Raw genomic sequence first — 7,500 nt, forward strand, 5'->3', positions numbered from 1 at the left:
TTTTTATTTTATTAATAAGATACGAATAATACAATATGAACATAGTGTATTATTTCAAACAATTACATGTTGTTTTATTGACAATTAAATGGCCCAAAACCGGCATCTCAATATCCGCACAAATCCACAGACATGGTTTGAACGAAAAAAAAGGTAGGGACAGAGGGAAACTCGTTAATCCAAACACGCGCATCGCAAACATATCCGGGGACGATCTAGCTAACAGTACAGACCAAAACTGACTCCCGCCGTTTACCCGCACGACCGATAGAACACGATTAGTACACGTCGAAATATAACTCGGAAAATTATTTCTCAATAACTCGATAAATACTCATCCGAGCGCTTTCATACTTGATATTTGTCTTCCAAATGCTTTACCACACGATGATCTAATATTTATAATTGTCCGAGTAAGCCGGAAAGATAAGTTTACTCTTGGCGGTCGGAGCAATATTTCACAAAAACTGGAGCAATACGCGTCCGAGAGCTTTGAAACTCGAGAAACATTGATGACAAGCGGTATCGTGCGTGGATATAACGATTAAACTCGTGCGAGATCTCGGGGAGAAAAGTTTACTCTTGGCGGTTGGACTTAGAAAAATTTCGCTCGAGCTCCTTCGCACGGCGATACGACGCGCCTCGGCGCGCGAACGAATCGTTCGAGCGGCCGAGCAAGCGATGCGCTCCGAACATTATTCTCAGTTTATTCGATAAATACTCATCCGAGCGCTTTCATACTTGATATTTGTCTTCCAAATGCTTTACCACACGATGATCTAATATTTATAATTGTCCGAGTAAGCCGGAAAGATAAGTTTACTCTTGGCGGTCGGAGCAATATTTCACAAAAACTGGAGCAATACGCGTCCGAGAGCTTTGAAACTCGAGAAACATTGATGACAAGCGGTATCGTGCGTGGATATAACGATTAAAGTCGTGCGGGAGCTCGGGGAGAAAAGTTTACTCTTGGCGGTTGGACTTAGAAAAATTTCGCTCGAGCTCCTTCGCACGGCGATCCGACCCGCCTCGGCGCGCGAACGATTCGTTCGAGCGGCCGAGCAAGCGATGCGCTCCGAACATTATTCTCAGTTTATTCGATAAATACTCATCCGAGCGCTTTCATACTTGATATTTGTCTTCGAAATGCTTTACCACACGATGATCTAATATTTATAATTGTCCGAGTAAGCCGGAAAGATAAGTTTACTCTTGGCGGTCGGAGCAATATTTCACAAAAACTGGAGCAATACGCGTCCGAGAGCTTTGAAACTCGAGAAATATTGATGACAAGCGGTATCGTGCGTGGATATAACGATTAAAGTCGTGCGAGAGCTCGGGGAGAAAAGTTTACTCTTGGCGGTTGGACTTAGAAAAATTTCGCTCGAGCTCCTTCGCACGGCGATACGACGCGCCTCGGCGCGCGAACGATTCGTTCGAGCGGCCGAGCAAGCGATGCGCTCCGAACATTATTCTCAGTTTATTCGATAAATACTCATCCGAGCGCTTTCATACTTGATATTTGTCTTCGAAATGCTTTACCACACGATGATCTAATATTTATAATTGTCCGAGTAAGCCGGAAAGATAAGTTTACTCTTGGCGGTCGGAGCAATATTTCACAAAAACTGGAGCAATACGCGTCCGAGAGCTTTGAAACTCGAGAAACATTGATGACAAGCGGTATCGTGCGTGGATATAACGATTAAAGTCGTGCGGGAGCTCGGGGAGAAAAGTTTACTCTTGGCGGTTGGACTTAGAAAAATTTCGCTCGAGCTCCTTCGCACGGCGATCCGACCCGCCTCGGCGCGCGAACGATTCGTTCGAGCGGCCGAGCAAGCGATGCGCTCCGAACATTATTCTCAGTTTATTCGATAAATACTCATCCGAGCGCTTTCATACTTGATATTTGTCTTCGAAATGCTTTACCACACGATGATCTAATATTTATAATTGTCCGAGTAAGCCGGAAAGATAAGTTTACTCTTGGCGGTCGGAGCAATATTTCACAAAAACTGGAGCAATACGCGTCCGAGAGCTTTGAAACTCGAATAACATTGATGACAAGCGGTATCGTGCGTGGATATAACGATTAAAGTCGTGCGGGAGCTCGGGGAGAAAAGTTTACTCTTGGCGGTTGGACTTAGAAAAATTTCGCTCGAGCTCCTTCGCACGGCGATCCGACCCGCCTCGGCGCGCGAACGATTCGTTCGAGCGGCCGAGCAAGCGATGCGCTCCGAACATTATTCTCAGTTTATTCGATAAATACTCATCCGAGCGCTTTCATACTTGATATTTGTCTTCGAAATGCTTTACCACACGATGATCTAATATTTATAATTGTCCGAGTAAGCCGGAAAGATAAGTTTACTCTTGGCGGTCGGAGCAATATTTCACAAAAACTGGAGCAATACGCGTCCGAGAGCTTTGAAACTCGAGAAATATTGATGACAAGCGGTATCGTGCGTGGATATAACGATTAAAGTCGTGCGGGAGCTCGGGGAGAAAAGTTTACTCTTGGCGGTTGGACTTAGAAAAATTTCGCTCGAGCTCCTTCGCACGGCGATACGACGCGCCTCGGCGCGCGAACGATTCGTTCGAGCGGCCGAGCAAGCGATGCGCTCCGAACATTATTCTCAGTTTATTCGATAAATACTCATCCGAGCGCTTTCATACTTGATATTTGTCTTCGAAATGCTTTACCACACGATGATCTAATATTTATAATTGTCCGAGTAAGCCGGAAAGATAAGTTTACTCTTGGCGGTCGGAGCAATATTTCACAAAAACTGGAGCAATACGCGTCCGAGAGCTTTGAAACTCGAGAAACATTGATGACAAGCGGTATCGTGCGTGGATATAACGATTAAAGTCGTGCGGGAGCTCGGGGAGAAAAGTTTACTCTTGGCGGTTGGACTTAGAAAAATTTCGCTCGAGCTCCTTCGCACGGCGATCCGACCCGCCTCGGCGCGCGAACGATTCGTTCGAGCGGCCGAGCAAGCGATGCGCTCCGAACATTATTCTCAGTTTATTCGATAAATACTCATCCGAGCGCTTTCATACTTGATATTTGTCTTCGAAATGCTTTACCACACGATGATCTAATATTTATAATTGTCCGAGTAAGCCGGAAAGATAAGTTTACTCTTGGCGGTCGGAGCAATATTTCACAAAAACTGGAGCAATACGCGTCCGAGAGCTTTGAAACTCGAGAAATATTGATGACAAGCGGTATCGTGCGTGGATATAACGATTAAAGTCGTGCGGGAGCTCGGGGAGAAAAGTTTACTCTTGGCGGTTGGACTTAGAAAAATTTAGCTCGAGCTCCTTCGCACGGCGATCCGACCCGCCTCGGCGCGCGAACGATTCGTTCGAGCGGCCGAGCAAGCGATGCGCTCCGAACATTATTCTCAGTTTATTCGATAAATACTCATCCGAGCGCTTTCATACTTGATATTTGTCTTCGAAATGCTTTACCACACGATGATCTAATATTTATAATTGTCCGAGTAAGCCGGAAAGATAAGTTTACTCTTGGCGGTCGGAGCAATATTTCACAAAAACTGGAGCAATACGCGTTCGAGAGCTTTGAAACTCGAGAAATATTGATGACAAGCGGTATCGTGCGTGGATATAACGATTAAAGTCGTGCGGGAGCTCGGGGAGAAAAGTTTACTCTTGGCGGTTGGACTTAGAAAAATTTCGCTCGAGCTCCTTCGCAGGGCGATCCGACGCGCCTCGGCGCGCGAACGATTCGTTCGAGCGGCCGAGCAAGCGATGCGCTCCGAACATTATTCTCAGTTTATTCGATAAATACTCATCCGAGCGCTTTCATACTTGATATTTGTCTTCAAAATGCTTTACCACACGATGATCTAATATTTATAATTGTCTGGGAACGCTAGGAAAAAAGTTTACTCTTGGCGGTTGGACTTTGAAAAATTTCGCTCGGTCGGAGTTGCTCGCAATGCGCCCGGAACATTATTCTGAGTTTATTCGATAAATATTCATCCTAGAGCTTCGATACTTGATATTTATTGTTAGAATGCGTTATTATACAATGATCTAATATTTATAATGGTCTGGGAACGCTAGGAAAAAAGTTTACTCTTGGCGGTTGGACTTAGAAAAATTTCGCTCGGTCGGAGTTGCTCGCAATGCGCCCGGAACATTATTCTGAGTTTATTCGATAAATATTCATCCTAGAGCTTCGATACTTGATATTTATTGTTAGAATGCGTTATTATACAATGATCTAATATTTATAATGGTCTGGGAACGCTAGGAAAAAAGTTTACTCTTGGCGGTTGGACTTAGAAAAATTTCGCTCGGTCGGAGTTGCTCGCAATGCGCCCGGAACATTATTCTGAGTTTATTCGATAAATATTCATCCTAAAGCTTTGATACTTGATATTTATTGTTAGAATGCGTTATTATACAATGATCTAATATTTATAATGGTCTGGGAACGCTAGGAAAAAAGTTTACTCTTGGCGGTTGGACTTAGAAAAATTTCGCTCGGTCGGAGTTGCTCGCAATGCGCCCGGAACATTATTCTGAGTTTATTCGATAAATATTCATCCTAGAGCTTTGATACTTGATATTTATTGTTAGAATGCGTTGTTATACAATGATCTAATATTTATAATGGTCTGGGAACGCTAGGAAAAAAGTTTACTCTTGGCGGTTGGACTTAGAAAAATTTCGCTCGGTCGGAGTTGCTCGTAATGCGCCCGGAACATTATTCTGAGTTTATTCGATGAATATTCATCCTAAAGCTTTGACACTTGATATTTATTGTTAGAATGCGTTATTATACAATGATCTAATATTTATAATGGTCTGGGAACGCTAGGAAAAAAGTTTACTCTTGGCGGTTGGACTTAGAAAAATTTCGCTCGGTCGGAGTTGCTCGCAATGCGCCCGGAACATTATTCTGAGTTTATTCGATAAATATTCATCCTAAAGCTTTGATACTTGATATTTATTGTTAGAATGCGTTATTATACAATGATCTAATATTTATAATGGTCTGGGAACGCTAGGAAAAAAGTTTACTCTTGGCGGTTGGACTTAGAAAAATTTCGCTCGGTCGGAGTTGCTCGCAATGCGCCCGGAACATTATTCTGAGTTTATTCGATAAATATTCATCCTAGAGCTTTGATACTTGATATTTATTGTTAGAATGCGTTGTTATACAATGATCTAATATTTATAATGGTCTGGGAACGCTAGGAAAAAAGTTTACTCTTGGCGGTTGGACTTAGAAAAATTTCGCTCGGTCGGAGTTGCTCGCAATGCGCCCGGAACATTATTCTGAGTTTATTCGATAAATATTCATCCTAAAGCTTTGACACTTGATATTTATTGTTAGAATGCGTTATTATACAATGATCTAATATTTATAATGGTCTGGGAACGCTAGGAAAAAAGTTTACTCTTGGCGGTTGGACTTAGAAAAATTTCGCTCGGTCGGAGTTGCTCGCAATGCGCCCGGAACATTATTCTGAGTTTATTCGATAAATATTCATCCTAAAGCTTTGATACTTGATATTTATTGTTAGAATGCGTTATTATACAATGATCTAATATTTATAATGGTCTGGGAACGCTAGGAAAAAAGTTTACTCTTGGCGGTTGGACTTAGAAAAATTTCGCTCGGTCGGAGTTGCTCGCAATGCGCCCGGAACATTATTCTGAGTTTATTCGATAAATATTCATCCTAAAGCTTTGATACTTGATATTTATTGTTAGAATGCGTTATTATACAATGATCTAATATTTATAATGGTCTGGGAACGCTAGGAAAAAAGTTTACTCTTGGCGGTTGGACTTAGAAAAATTTCGCTCGGTCGGAGTTGCTCGCAATGCGCCCGGAACATTATTCTGAGTTTATTCGATAAATATTCATCCTAAAGCTTTGATACTTGATATTTATTGTTAGAATGCGTTATTATACAATGATCTAATATTTATAATGGTCTGGGAACGCTAGGAAAAAAGTTTACTCTTGGCGGTTGGACTTAGAAAAATTTCGCTCGGTCGGAGTTGCTCGCAATGCGCCCGGAACATTATTCTGAGTTTATTCGATAAATATTCATCCTAGAGCTTTGATACTTGATATTTATTGTTAGAATGCGTTATTATACAATGATCTAATATTTATAATGGTCTGGGAACGCTAGGAAAAAAGTTTACTCTTGGCGGTTGGACTTAGAAAAATTTCGCTCGGTCGGAGTTGCTCGCAATGCGCCCGGAACATTATTCTGAGTTTATTCGATAAATATTCATCCTAAAGCTTTGATACTTGATATTTATTGTTAGAATGCGTTATTATACAATGATCTAATATTTATAATGGTCTGGGAACGCTAGGAAAAAAGTTTACTCTTGGCGGTTGGACTTAGAAAAATTTCGCTCGGTCGGAGTTGCTCGCAATGCGCCCGGAACATTATTCTGAGTTTATTCGATAAATATTCATCCTAGAGCTTTGATACTTGATATTTATTGTTAGAATGCGTTGTTATACAATGATCTAATATTTATAATGGTCCGGGAACGCTAGGAAAAAAGTTTACTCTTGGCGGTTGGACTTAGAAAAATTTCGCTCGGTCGGAGTTGCTCGCAATGCGCCCGGAACATTATTCTGAGTTTATTCGATAAATATTCATCCTAGAGCTTTGATACTTGATATTTATTGTTAGAATGCGTTGTTATACAATGATCTAATATTTATAATGGTCTGGGAACGCTAGGAAAAAAGTTTACTCTTGGCGGTTGGACTTAGAAAAATTTCGCTCGGTCGGAGTTGCTCGCAATGCGCCCGGAACATTATTCTGAGTTTATTCGATGAATATTCATCCTAAAGCTTTGACACTTGATATTTATTGTTAGAATGCGTTATTATACAATGATCTAATATTTATAATGGTCTGGGAACGCTAGGAAAAAAGTTTACTCTTGGCGGTTGGACTTAGAAAAATTTCGCTCGGTCGGAGTTGCTCGCAATGCGCCCGGAACATTATTCTGAGTTTATTCGATAAATATTCATCCTAAAGCTTTGATACTTGATATTTATTGTTAGAATGCGTTATTATACAATGATCTAATATTTATAATGGTCTGGGAACGCTAGGAAAAAAGTTTACTCTTGGCGGTTGGACTTAGAAAAATTTCGCTCGGTCGGAGTTGCTCGCAATGCGCCCGGAACATTATTCTGAGTTTATTCGATAAATATTCATCCTAGAGCTTTGATACTTGATATTTATTGTTAGAATGCGTTGTTATACAATGATCTAATATTTATAATGGTCTGGGAACGCTAGGAAAAAAGTTTACTCTTGGCGGTTGGACTTAGAAAAATTTCGCTCGGTCGGAGTTGCTCGCAATGCGCCCGGAACATTATTCTGAGTTTATTCGATAAATATTCATCCTAAAGCTTTGATACTTGATATTTATTGTTAGAATGCGTTATTATACAATGATCTAATATTTATAATG

The sequence above is a fragment of the Lasioglossum baleicum genome, unplaced genomic scaffold (assembly GCF_051020765.1).
Source record: "Lasioglossum baleicum unplaced genomic scaffold, iyLasBale1 scaffold2513, whole genome shotgun sequence".
Taxonomy (NCBI): domain Eukaryota; kingdom Metazoa; phylum Arthropoda; class Insecta; order Hymenoptera; family Halictidae; genus Lasioglossum; species Lasioglossum baleicum.